This window comes from Lagenorhynchus albirostris, chromosome 2 (assembly GCF_949774975.1).
Source record: "Lagenorhynchus albirostris chromosome 2, mLagAlb1.1, whole genome shotgun sequence".
Classification (NCBI taxonomy): domain Eukaryota; kingdom Metazoa; phylum Chordata; class Mammalia; order Artiodactyla; family Delphinidae; genus Lagenorhynchus; species Lagenorhynchus albirostris.
Genome location: NC_083096.1, coordinates 109,644,065 through 109,657,714, shown reverse-complemented (window position 1 = coordinate 109,657,714; position 13,650 = coordinate 109,644,065). Strand labels below are relative to the sequence as shown.

Genomic DNA, 13,650 nt, shown 5'->3' with positions numbered 1-13,650 from the left:
ATGTTTAGGAGTGGCTGAAACGCTCAGAGAGCCTCAAACACTTTATGGTATGTTGAGATTGAGACTTTTCAAATGTGCCCAGAGTTTCTAAATTCTTTGAAGCCCTTCTGAGACCTTCTCTGGAGGAACACTTGGCCCCTGTCAACATGTTTACTATGTGTCCTCCATCATTTGCAAGGTTGGTTCCAATAGTACATCAGGAAATGGGATTCTGGGGCACAGAAGTAATACAGAAGAGTGGATTTGAGAATCACCTATTCAGATTAATCAAACGGGAAGTTAAATCTATGGTCTATAGAGTTTGGTAATAAAAGAAACAATATTTCTCCAATCCATCATTTCTCCAATCCATCAGGCTCCTATTCTTCAGACAACTTTCCTCAAGTCCTTGGCAGGATACACGCAAGACTAAGAACTTATAATTCTCCAGCAGGGGAGGAACATTCCTGATAATGGGTTTTGTTTTTCACCACCTCATGGACGCTTTTTGGATGCTTCATTGTAAGAGTCTTGGAAAGTATTTGATTGTGTGTCACCATTTTCCTAAATACTGATTAGTTTTCTTTCACTCTGATGGAGGGGTTGCTGAAGATGAGGTTGGGAATCGCTACCAAGCATCACTGAGCCTGGGCCCTACAGGGATCCACCTTCATCTCCCCTCGCTTTTCTTCTATTACCTTTGTGAATAGCTCATCTGTAGAAATCCTTCCATGTCCTTCGGTAGACTTGGCACCAAGCAAGATGGAGATTTTCAAGCTCTCCAGCAGCAGAGATTCAGGCTGTCACCCCAGAAGCTGCACCTGGACTGGACCCATTTGTACCGATGGCACTGGGTCCTGCACTATCTGCACAGTCCTAAAAATAGCTCTCAATTAACATTGCATTTCAAGAATTGGAAAATTTCCCAGAAGTCCATTCTTTTCTCCTTTTTCTATTTCATTACATTTTGCAGTAATAATACACAAGCCTGCAGAAAACATGACAGGTAATGAAAAAGTGTAATTAATATAAGCAATGTAAAGCATGTTTTTTTTCTCTGTTGTCCTTGCAGAAAATTGCTGCTTTAAACCAAGCAGGATGTGAAAATGCATAAAACCCCCCTTTAATCTGCTGTGGTTTGTAAATATCTTATGCAAAACAGTTAAGTCAACTGTCAGATTTTTTTTTTTTTAATGTAAGTCACATATTCTTGTAAAAAACTTTTTTTTCTTGCAGGATAAATTGGCTGATTTGGACAACTCCTTTTGAGAGGGGAGGAATGGAGGTGATGGTAAGGGGTTTCAACAATAAACCTGAAAACAGGAAGAACCTGATTTTTGGATGGCAACTTTGTCCATCAGGTTCATCTAAACAGCAGTTCAGTGTGCTGCCTCTGCGTACACTCAATTTTGGTTCAGGACTTGGGATAAGTAAGCATTCTTGCTACTATTTCACACCAATGCACCCCATCCCATTAATTGAAATAAAGTGAGAAAGAGGCCCAGAAGCTGTGGTCTTTGCCGGCATTCCTTAGACCATTTTGGTTTCCTTATCTGGACCACTAGCAGCATCCAGAGGTGTGTGGCTAGAAGGTCACAACATAATTTCAAAGCTGAAATACAAAACTTTTTTCCCAGAACATCTTCCTAGGCTGGAGAAGAAAATGCTTATGATTTGTTTTCATTTGTTCTTTCCTATTTTTTTTTCCAACTGCAGCTGACATACATGATTGGTTATTATTTATTTCCATCTCATTCTGGGTTCTGAAAGTTTCCCCAAGGCACTGGTGTGTGTGAACTTTCAGATTTCACTTGGGAATGGCTGGCCTCATCCCCTCTGCTCCACTGGGATCCCTGGTGAAGGTAGGTTCCCCCATCTGAGAAGGGGTGCCCCTCTCCTGTGGCATTCTGGGAGGCCATTTGGAGTCCCAGATGTAGGAAATGAAATAATCCACGCTTATATGGTCACAAAGTGCCCATCTGGCACCCAGGAACTCTGCATGATAGGAGCACACAGGCGTGAGCTCACTATTGTTATGGCATTTCATAAACAGAGATGCAACCAGCTAGAGAAGAAGGACTTTGGGATGATAACAATCATTTTCCACTCCCCTCCCTTTCTGCCTGCTACCCTCCAAACACACACACATACACACACACACACCCCTACACACACTCACACACCCCTACACACACACGCACACACACGCACACACACATGCACACACACCCCTACACACACTCACACACCCCTTCACACACACGCACGCACACACACGCCCACACACACACACTCACACAACCCCCTACACACATGCACACACACCCCCTACACACACACCCCTACACACATGCACACACACCCCTACATACACACACACCTTCACACAACGCAGCCCTACACACACGCACACACACGCCCCTACACACACACTCACACAACCCCCTACACACATGCACACACACCTCCTACACACACACCCCTACACACATGCACACACACCCCTACATACACACACACCTTCACACACACGCAGCCCTACACACACGCACACACACGCCCCTACACACACACTCACACAACCCCCTACACACACACTCACACAACCCCCTACACACACACCCCTACACACACACACACCCCTACACACACATGCACACACACTCCTACACACACACGCAGCCCTACACACATACACACACACACACACCTCTTAACCTTTCTAAAACATAAGGGCCAGGGAGAAAAAAGCGGGGGATCTATCCTCCAAAAGGCAACATTTTTTTCCAGAGGGTCTGAAGGAGAAATTTCCATTAACAGCTAAATCCCTCCCCACCACCTCTCCGTGCACATTGTTTTTGTGCCCTGCATCTTAGGACTCACAGGCGAGGGTGTGAAATGTGACCAGTCAACTCTTCGCTAGCTCACTTCTTGTACATCACTCTCAAAATAAGGAAAAGCAGCAGCGGGAGGGATTTCATAAATCACACAACCACTGCACTGCTTTCTAGCCCTGAAACCAAATTCACAGGAGAATCTAGTAACTGACCTCAAAGCTTTTTCTTTAGTTTCGTTTTAAGTGTTTGTGCCAAAGTAGGAGCAACAGAAGCTCGGCAAAGGCGGTGTGGGTTGGAGAACAGCTCGGGCTGAGAACACGCGTATGTGAATGAGAAAGGGGTGACTCTCCCCACGCAAGCTGGATGTTGACATTCAACCCCAGTTGTAAGAAAGAGCAGGTCGACCTGGTAACTAAGCCTGCTGGGCAGGGGTAACAGTTACACCAGCTCTCCTTTTAATCTGTGGTGCTAACTCTATTATCCTTTAAAAACACAGATTTCTAAGAGACTTGTGTCCAGAGATAAGACTGAGATCCCTAATGGAGCAGGTGACTCAGGACACTGTGAAGAAGTCCAGCGACAAGGACCGGGCTTACATCAAAGACTGGTTAAGTCATATGCTGATTTGTATTATCCTAGCATTAAAATGAGGGAAAAGAATCATTGTAGACATTTCACTCGATGTTGTTCTGAACTGTAATAAAAAACATCAGGTTGCATTACCCTTCCCAAAGATCACGTTCAGCTCTCTCAGCACTTCCAGCCTCCCAAGGAGACATTTTCAAAGCAGCTAGATTTTTCGGCCCTAGAGAGGAAAACAATCACAGAAACACAAGCAGAGCCCATCCCTGGCCCCTGCTGACCAAACGGCAGGCACTTGGGAGAAACAAGCTGGCTGGAAGGTGTCCCAGCGGAATAGAGGTTCCTGGAGTCCTGAAGGCGAGGGAGGAAAAAAACAAATGGATCTCTCCTAGGGGAACCAGCTCTTTCCTCTCAGGCTCTGCTCTGCCTTCTCAGAGACTGGGATCTGCTTGCTTGCCAATGAAACCAAAGCACCGAGTGGGTAGCACAAGGCGATGTTTGTAAATATGACAAACCATTGCAATATTACAGCTTTTCATTTGGAAAGCCACTTAGGCAAGAAATGATTACTGACCCATGATATGTAAATGACAGGAATGCAGAAATTAGTATTTGGGTCAACTTGTATATTTTTCAACCATGAAATGAAATCTCAGTGTTCACATTCCAATTCATACATGAAAGCATCAGGGTGCTATCAGTTGTCTATTGTGTTAATTTATTGTTGTCTTAGTTCATGTTTTCAGAGCCACCATGAGGGTATAGATCTACTTTCTATGCACTAATGTTGCAACTGGAAGAGGGGATGATGCGTCTCTGGGCCAGCTGGTGTCCTGAGGGGGTTCTACTTTAGTTGAGGAGAAAGGAAGTGATTCTGAAGGAGAGGCTAGGGGGATCCTTTTCAAATATTTCAAATATGGCTTAAGTCTATCACTTCCCTTTCTTTGAGTTCATAAATCCACAAGAATGTGTTGGACAATTGGGCTACTGTGACAAGTTCCTAGGTGCCTTTGGGGACATGAAAAATACCTAAAAAGACCTTTGTCTTCCAGGTTGGAGCGAAAGAGACTCACTGTGGAAAAAATGCAGGAACTCAGAGGGAGAGAGAATTTAGGAAGACTTTTTGGAGGAGGTGATATTTCAGCTGGTTTTGAAGGGTGTTAGAAATTAAGCGATGAAAGGAAGGAGAAGAGTCATTCCAGGCAGACAGCAAGCGAAAAGTCCCAGAGGATGGAGTACCATGCTGCATAAACTGAGGTCCCCCTTCACTGAAACAGAAAGTGGCTATCGAAGAGCAAAGATGTGGGAGAACATACAGAGAAGTCCCCCAAGGTGGGCCCCTGAAGACCAGTGAGAGTTCCTTCCCAAGTGAGCCTGATGAAGGCCATGGGAAAGCAGTTTGGGCCTACCTAGATTGTGTAGAAATGCAGCCAGGATTGGATCTGGGAGACACTGTGGAAGGAAGGATTAGCAATTTAAAGTCAGGGAAAGAAGGCCTGGAGCCGGGGTGCTTGTCACATGTGTTAGGAGAAACGGCAGAGGGATGGGCAGGAGAGGGTGGTCTGGGAGACAGGAAATGAAGTGTTAGGGGATGCAGCTGAATGTTGTGTGCACAGGCAGAGAGTTACTGTCAGCCCTTACGTTCAGTGGTTTTACAGAGCAAAATGCTTACGTGATGCCGAGAGTAAGTGGGGTAAGGAAATAATGACGGTTTTGCCTTTTAATCTAATTAATTGGCTAGAGGGAACTCTGGGTATTTCCACTGTGCAACTACATCTCCTCCTCTTGTAACCTCCTACATCATAGCCTCGAGATTGGGTAGTGCTGAGATCTCTGGCTTCATTCAACGTTGGTCCTTGGATCTGGGCGTGCCAGCCCCTTTAAGCACAGGCACTCAGTCAGACCCTTTACCTGGGGGTCTCAAGGTCAGAAGAGGTATTCTGCCCGAGAGGTGAACTGAGGGCAGGACAGTTGTGAAAAGATGGGTTAGACCAATAGTTCTCAATGGAGTTTATACTGCCCCCTACAGGGTGCTTTGGAAGTTCCTAGTAACACTTTTCGGAGGTCACCAAACTGGGTGGGAGCCAGGGATGCGAGACATCCTCTGTTCACAGGAGAGTCCAGCACAGTGCAGAATCCTGTAGCATCTCACATGGCTTTTGAGTGTCCTGCCAGGCATTCATGTAGGTAAACCTGTTTATACTTATCTAAGCCTAAAACCTAGCTCCAATTTATATAATTTGTTGCCCAGTTTTAATACACACTAAATTTTCTATGAATTTACAGCTACCATATATATATTAAGGAAAGATTATATATATATTTTGAATTTTATTTTATTTATTTATTTTTCATACAGCAGGCTCTTATTAGTTATCCATTTTATACACATCAGTGTATACATGTCAATCCCAATCTCCCAATTCATCCCACCACCACCCCCATCCCCCACTGCTTTCCCCCCTTGGTGTCCATACGTTTGTTCTCTACATCTGTGTCTCAATTTCTGCCCTGCAAACCGGTTCATCTGTACCATTTTTCTAGATTCCCCATACATGAGTTAATATACGATATTTGTTTTTCTCTTTCTGACTTACTTCACGGTGTATGACAGTCTCTAGGTCCATCCACGTCTCTACAAATGACTCAGTTTCATTCCTTCTTATGGCTGAGTAATATTCCATTGTATATATGTACCACATCTTCTTTATCCATTCGTCTGTCAGTGGGCATTTAGGTTGCTTCCATGACCTGCCTATTGTAAATAGTGATGCAATGAACATTGGGGTGCATGTGTCTTTTTGAATTATTGTTTTCTCTGGGTATATGCCCAGTAGTGGGATTGCTGTGTCATATAGTAATTCTATTTTTAGTTTTTTAAGGAACCTTCATACTGTTCTCCATAGTGGCTGTTATCAATTTACATTCCCACCAACAGTGCAAGAGGGTTCCCTTTTCTCCACACCCTCTCCAGCATTTGTTGTTTGTAGATTTTCTGATGATGCCCATTCTAACTGGTGCGAGGTGATACCTCACTGTAGTTTTGATTTACACTTCTCTAATAATTAGTGATGCTGAGCAGCTTTTCATGTGCCTCTTGGCCATCTGTATGTCTTCTTTGGAGAAATGTCTATTTAGGTCTTCTGTCCATTTTCTGATTAGGTTGTTTGTTTGTTTAATATTGAGCTGCATGAGCTGTTTATATATTTTGGAGATTAATCCTTTGTCCGTTGATTCATTTGCAAATATTTTCTCCCAATCTGAGGGCTGTCTTTTCATCTTGTTTATAGTTCACCTTGCTGTGCAAAAGCTTTTAAGTTTCATTAGGTCCCATTTGTTTATTTTTGTTTCTATTTCCATTACTCTAGGAGGTGGGTCAAAAAAGATCTTGTTGTGATTTATGTCAAAGAGTGTTCTTCCTATATTTTCCGCTAAGAGTTTTACAGTGTTTGGTCTTACATTTAGGTCTTCAATCCACTTCGAGTTTATTTTTGTGTATGGTGTTAGGGAATGTTCTAATTTCATTCTTTTACATGTAGCTGTCCAGTTTTCCCAGCACCACTTATTGAAGAGACTGCCTTTCTCCATTTTATATCCTTGCCTCCTTTGTCATAGATTAGTTGACCATAGGTGTGTGGGTTTATCTCTGGGCTTTCTATCCTGTTCCATTGATCTATAATTCTGTTTTTGTGCCAGTACCATATTGTCTTGATTACTGTAGCTTTGTAGTATAGTCTGAAGTCAGGGAGTCTGAGTCCTCCAGCTCCGTTTTTTTCCCTCAAGAGTGCTTTTGCTATTCAGGGTCTTTTGTGTCTCCAAACAAATTTTAAGATTCTTTGTTCTATTCCTTTGTTCTATACCAAAATGCCATTGGTAATTTGATAGGGATTGCATTGCATATGTAGATTGCTTTGGGTAGTATAGTCATTTTCACAATATTGATTCTTCCAATCCAAGAACATGGCATATCTCTCCATCTGTTTGTGTCACCTTTGATTTCTTTCATCAGTGTCTTATAGTTTTCTGAGTACAGGTCTTTGACCTCCTTAGGTAGGTTTATTCCTAGGTATTTTATTCTTTTCGTTGGTGGTGAATGGGATTGTTTCCTTAATTTCTCTTTCTGATCTTTCATCATTAGTGTATAGGAATGCAAGAGATTTCTGTGCATTAATTTTGTATCCTGCTACTTTACCAAATTCATTGATTAGCCCTAGTAGTTTTCTGGTGGCATCTTTAGGATTCTCTATATATAGTATCATGTCATCTGCAAACACTGACAGTTTTACTTCTTCTTTTCCAATTTGTATTCCTTTTATTTCTTTTTCTTCTCTGATTGCTGTGGCTAGAACTCCTAAAACTATGTTGAATAATAGTGGTGAGAGTGGACATCTTTGTCTGGTTCCTGATCTTAGAGGAAATGCTTTCAGTTATTCACCATTGAGAATGGTGTTTGCTGTGGGTTTGTCGTATATGGCCTTTATTATGTTGAGGTGGGTTCCCTCTATGCCCACTTTCTGGAGAGTTTTTATGATAAATAGGTATTGAATTTTGTCAAAAGCTTTTTCTGCATCTATTGAGATGATCATATGGCTTTTATTCTTCAGTTTGTTAATATGGTGTATCACATTGATTGATTTGAGTATATTGAAGAATCCTTGCATCCCTGGGATAAATCCCACTTGATCATGGTGTATGATCCTTTTAATATGTTGCTGGATTCTGTTTGCTAGTATTTTGTTGAGGAGTTTTGCATCTATATTCATCAGTGATATTGGTCTATAATTTTCTTTTTTTGTAGTATCTCTGTCTGGTTTTGGTATCAGGGTGATGGTGGCCTTGTAGAATGAGTTTGGGAGTATTTCTTCCTCTGCAATTTTTGGGAAGAGTTTGAGAAGGATGGGTCTCAGCTCTTTTCTAAATGTTTGATAGAATTCACCTGTGAAGCCATCTGGGCCTGGACTTTGGTTTATTGGAAGATTTTTAATCAGAGTTTCAATTTCGTTACTTGTGATTTGTCTGTTCATATTTTCTATTTCTTCCTGGTCAGTCTTGGAAGGTTATACCTTTCTGAGAATTTGTCCATTTCTTCCAGGTTTTCCATTTTATTGGCATAGAGTTGCTTGTAGTAGTCTCTTATAATTCTTTGTGTTTCTGCTGTGTCTGTTGTAACTTCTTTTTCATTTCTAATTTTATTGATTTGAGTCCTCTCCCTATTTTTCTTGAGGTGTCTGGCTAAAGGTTTATCAATTTTGTTTATCTTCTCAAAGAACCAGTTTTTAGTTTTATTTATCTTTGCTATTATTTTCTTTGTTTCTATTTCATTTATTTCTGCTCTGATCTTTATGATTTTTTACTTCTACTAACTTCGGGTTTTGTTTCTTCTTCTTTCCCTAGTTCCTTTAAGTTAGATTGTTTATTTGAGATTTTTCCTGTTTCTTGAGGTAGGATTGTATTGCTATAAACTTCCCTCTTAGAACTGCTTTTGCTGCATCCCATAGATTTTGGATTGTCATGTTTTCACTGTCATTTGTCTCTAGGTCTTTTTTGATTTCCTCTTTGATTTCTTCAGTGATCTCTTGGTTATTTAGTAACATAGTGTTCAGCCTCCATGTGTTTGTGTTTTTTATGTTTTTTCCCTGTAACTGATTTCTAATCTCATAGCATTGTGGTTGGAAAAGATGCTTGATATGATTTCAGTTTTCTTAACTTTACTGAGGCTTGATTTGTGACCCAAGATGTGATCTATCCTGGAGAATGTTCCATGTGCACTTGAGAAGAAAGTGTAATCTGCTGTTTTTGGATGGAATGTCCTATAAATATCATTGAAGTCTATCTGGTCTATTGTGTCATTTGAAGCTTGTGTTTCCTTATGAATTTTCTGCCTGGATGATCTGTCCATTGGTGTAAGTGAAGTGTTAAAATTCCCCACTATTATTGTGTTACTGTCGATTTCCTCTTTTATAGCTGTTAGCATTTGACTTATGTATTGATCATTATGTAATGACCATTATGTAGTGTCATTATGTAGTGTCATTATGTAGTGTCCTTGATCATTATGTAGTGTCATTCTTTGTCTCTTGTAACATTCTTTATTTTAAAGTCTATTTTATCTGATATGAGTATTGTTACTCCAGCTTTCTTTTGATTTCCCTTTGCATGGAATAGCTTTTTCCATCCCCTCGCTTTCAGTCTGTATGTGTCCTTAAGTCTGAAGTGGGTCTCTTGTAGACAGCATATATATGGGTCTTGTTTTAGTATCCATTCAGCGAGCCTGTGTCTTTTGGTTGGAGCATTTAATCCATTCACATTTAAGGTAATTATCCATATGTATGTTCCTATTACCATTTTCTTAATTGTTTTGGGTTTGTTTTTGTAGGTCCTTTTCTTCTCTTTTGCTTCCCACTTAAAGAAGTCCCTTTAGCGTTTGTGGTAGAGCTGGTTTGGTGGTGCTGAATTCTTTTAGCTTTTGCTTGTCTGTAAAGCTTTTGATTTCTCTGTCAAATCTGAATCAGATCCTTTCTGGGTAAAGTAATCTTGGTTGTAGGTTCTTCCCTTTTATCACTTTAAATATATCATGCCACTCCCTTCTAGCTTGTAGGGTTTCTGCTGAGAAATCAGCTGTTTCTCAATCTTATGGGAGTTCCCTTTTATGTTTTTCCCTTTTTGCTTTTAATAATTTTTCTTTGTCTTTAATTTTTGTCAGTTTGATTACTATGTGTCTCAGCATGTTTCTCCTTCGGTTTATCCTGCCTGGGACACTCTGCACTTCCTGGACTTGGGTGGCTATTTCCTTTCCCATGTTAGGAAAGTTTTTGACTATAATCTCTTCAAATATTTTCTTGGGTCCTTTCTCTCTCTCTTCTCCTTCTGGGACCCCTCTAATGCAAATGTTGGTGCATTTAATGTTGTACCAGAGGTCTCTTAGGCTGTCTTCATTTCTTTTTATTTTTTATTCTGTTCCGCAGCCGTGAATTCCACCATTCTGTCTTCCAGGTTACTTATCCGATCTTCTGCCTCAGTTATTCTGCTATTGATTCTGTCTAGTGTATTTTTCATTTCAGTTATTGTATTGTTCATCTCTGTTTGTTCTTTAATTCTTCTAGGCGTTTGTTCTCTTTTTTTTTGCGGTACGCGGGCCTCTCACTGTTGTGGCCTCTCCCATTGCGGAGCACGGGCTCTGGACATGCAGGCTCAGCGGCCATGGCTCACGGGCCCAGCTGCTCCACGGCATGTGGGATCTTCCCAGACTGGGGCACGAACCCGTGTCCCCTGCATCGGCAGGCGGACTCTCAACCACAGCGCCACCAGGGAAGCCCTAGGCGTTTGTTCCTTAATTCTTCTAGGTCCTTGTTAAACATTTCTTGCATCTTCTTGATCTTTGTTTCCATTCTTTTTCCGAGGTCCTGGATCATCTTCACTGCCATTATTCTGAAGTCTTTTTTCTGGAAGGTTGCCTATCTCCACTTCATTTTGCTGTTTCTCTGGGGTTTTATCTTGTTCGTTCTTCTGGTCCATAGTCCTCTGCCTTTTCATTTTGTCTATCTTTCCGTGAATGTGGTTTTTGTTCCACAGGCTGCAGGATTGTAGTTCTTCTTGCTTCTGCTGTCTGCCCTCTGGTGGATGAGGCTATCCAAGAGACTTGTGCAAGCTTCCTGATGGGAGGTACTGGTGGTGGATAGAGCTGGTCCTTGGTCTGGTGGGCAGAGCTCAGTAAAACTTTAATCTGCTTGTCGGCTGATAGGTGGGACTTGGTTCCCTCCCTGTTGGTTGTTTGGCCAGAGGTAACCCAGCACTGGAGCCTACCTTGTTATTTGGTGGGGCTAATGGCAGACACTGGGAGGGCTCATGCCAAAGAGTAATTCCCAGAACTTCTGCTGCCAGTGTCCTTGTCCCTGCAGTGAGCCATAGCCCCCCCTTGCCTCTGCAGGAGACCCTCTAACACTAGCAGGTAGGTCTGGTTCAGTCTCCTATGGGGTCACTGCTCCTTCCCCTGGGTCTTGATGTGCACACTACTTTGTGCATGCCCTCCAAGAGTGGAGTCTCTGTTTCCCTCAGTCCTGTCAAAGTCCTGCAGTCAAATCCTGCTAGCCTTCAAAGTTTGATTCTCTAGGAATTCCTCCTCTTGTTGCTGGACCCCCAGGTTGGGAAGCCTGACGTGGGGCTCTGAACCTTCACTCCAGTGGGTGGACTTCTGTGGTATGTGTCCTCCAGTTTGTGAGTCACCCAGCCAGCAGTTATGGGATTTGATTTTATTGTGATTGCGCCCCTCCTACCTTCTCACTGTGGCTTCTCCTTTGTCTTTGGATGTGAGGTATCTTTTGTGGTGGGTTCCAGTGTCTCCCTGTTGATGATTGTTCAGCAGTTAGTTGTGATTCTGATGCTCTCACAAGAGGGAGTGAGCGCATGACCTTCTACTCCACCATCTTGAACCAATCTCCTAAGGAAAGATTATATTTTGTTTTGTTCAAAACTTTGCCAAGAATTAGACACTGAGAAAATCACAGTGCAAGCATTTGATTACTTCTTCAAGCCTTCCATGTGTAAATACACATTATTTTATTATGAATTACTTTCCTTTTGTTTCTCCTTTCTATTATATTTATGGCATTATATTGGTTTTGAAAAGTATGTGTCTAGGTATATATATATACATATATAATATAATATATATATATTATATATAATAATATATATAGGTATATGTTTTAAAAAGTATGTGTTTAGGTAATATATATACACATATATAATATAATATAATATATATATATTATATATACAATAATATATTAATATATATATATTATACAATAAGCAGCAGGTAATATATAAGCAGGTAATATATATATATATACAATAAGCAGCCCTTCCTTGGTATTTTCAGCGATTGGTTTCAGGACCCCTATGGATACCAAAATCCGTGGGTGCTCAAGTCCCTTATATAAAATGGTGTAGCATTTACATATAACCTATGCACATCCTCCTGTATACCTTAAATCATCTCTAGATTACTTATAATACCGAATACAATGTTATGTTATGTAAATAGTTGTAAATACAATGTAAATGCTATGTAAATAGTTGCTGGTGCATGGCAAATTCAAGTTTTGCTTTTTGGAACTTTTAAAAACTAATATTTTCCATCTGTGGTTGGTTGATTCCTTGGCTGCAGAGCCCTCAGATTCTGAGGGCCAACAGTATACATTCTATAAATTTCGTTTCAGGATAGTAAAGGGAGGGATCATAAAATATTTGTTATAAAAAGGAGATGTTGTGTCTGATGGGGTGAGAACCATGGAGTTTGAAACACAAAAAACTTAGATATGACACCTTATAAGTGACCATCTTTTATTGTTATTTTTTATAATGGATCGATTAATAGATCTCTGCTGATCCCCTATGGTAAGCCTACAGTGGTTCAAGCACCATATAAGGATGAAAAAGAAGTGCAAATCTCAGAATTGTATCTCACACCTTGGCCTAAACTGGCCTAGTGACTTACCACAGGTTGGGATAGGCCAGAAGAGAGTGGATAAAACATTATACCCTGGAGGTTACAATCCTGGTAAATAATTGTGAGTTTGGTCCAAGATGAATGATCTAACAGTGGGAGCCTGAGAGCACTGGAAAGTCCTGAGAGGTCCAGCAGACAGAAGACTGTCAGCATCATAAGCAAATGGGTACAGAGCATGCAGCCCAAAGCACCAGGCTGGGGACAAGAGATAGCATTCCACCCCTTACAGAGGGGCCAGGCAAGAGCAAGGCCCTGCCTCAAATGAGCACACCTAGGGCCCAGAAACAAAGGAACAAAGCTGAAAGCTAGTACCCAAGAGATGGCGAGACTTAGGATTGAAGTTTGCAGTTCAGCTGTCGATGTTCAGGGCAGACCAGTAATGAGAGGGTCTCCGTGTTGAGTCATAGGTACTGGGGTCAGAGCAGCTTAATATATTTTGTTGCAAGTGCCGATGGATTCACTGGCTGGGTTTTGAGGAGGAAGCCAGAATTGGAGGCAGGGAGCCATGCTGGACCTGACACTCAGTTTTATAACCTCACTGGAAGAACCAAAGGATAAATACATAACAAATGAGTCAACTGGACAATCGTTAGCAACGAGTATGGGCAACAGTTCAAGAGTATCTGAAAACCCTGCATGGCCTCCCTTGCATAGAAGAGGGCATGAGACTCCAGGACATGAGAGAGACTTCTGGGTTGGAGTCGTTTCTGAAGGTTTCATGGAAGAGCAAGGGCTGGAGCC

The 13,650-nt window shown here is 41.5% G+C and overlaps 1 long non-coding RNA gene across 1 annotated transcript; it reads left to right on the top strand.

Annotated features, from left to right (window-relative positions):
• The first annotated feature begins 279 nt into the window (after positions 1-279).
• On the top strand, positions 280-3,462 carry LOC132516093 (uncharacterized). Its single transcript, XR_009539255.1, has 3 exons — positions 280-501; positions 1,216-1,841; positions 3,313-3,462. It is a non-coding gene; the product is annotated as an uncharacterized LOC132516093 (long non-coding RNA).
• The last annotated feature ends 10,188 nt before the right edge of the window (positions 3,463-13,650 follow it).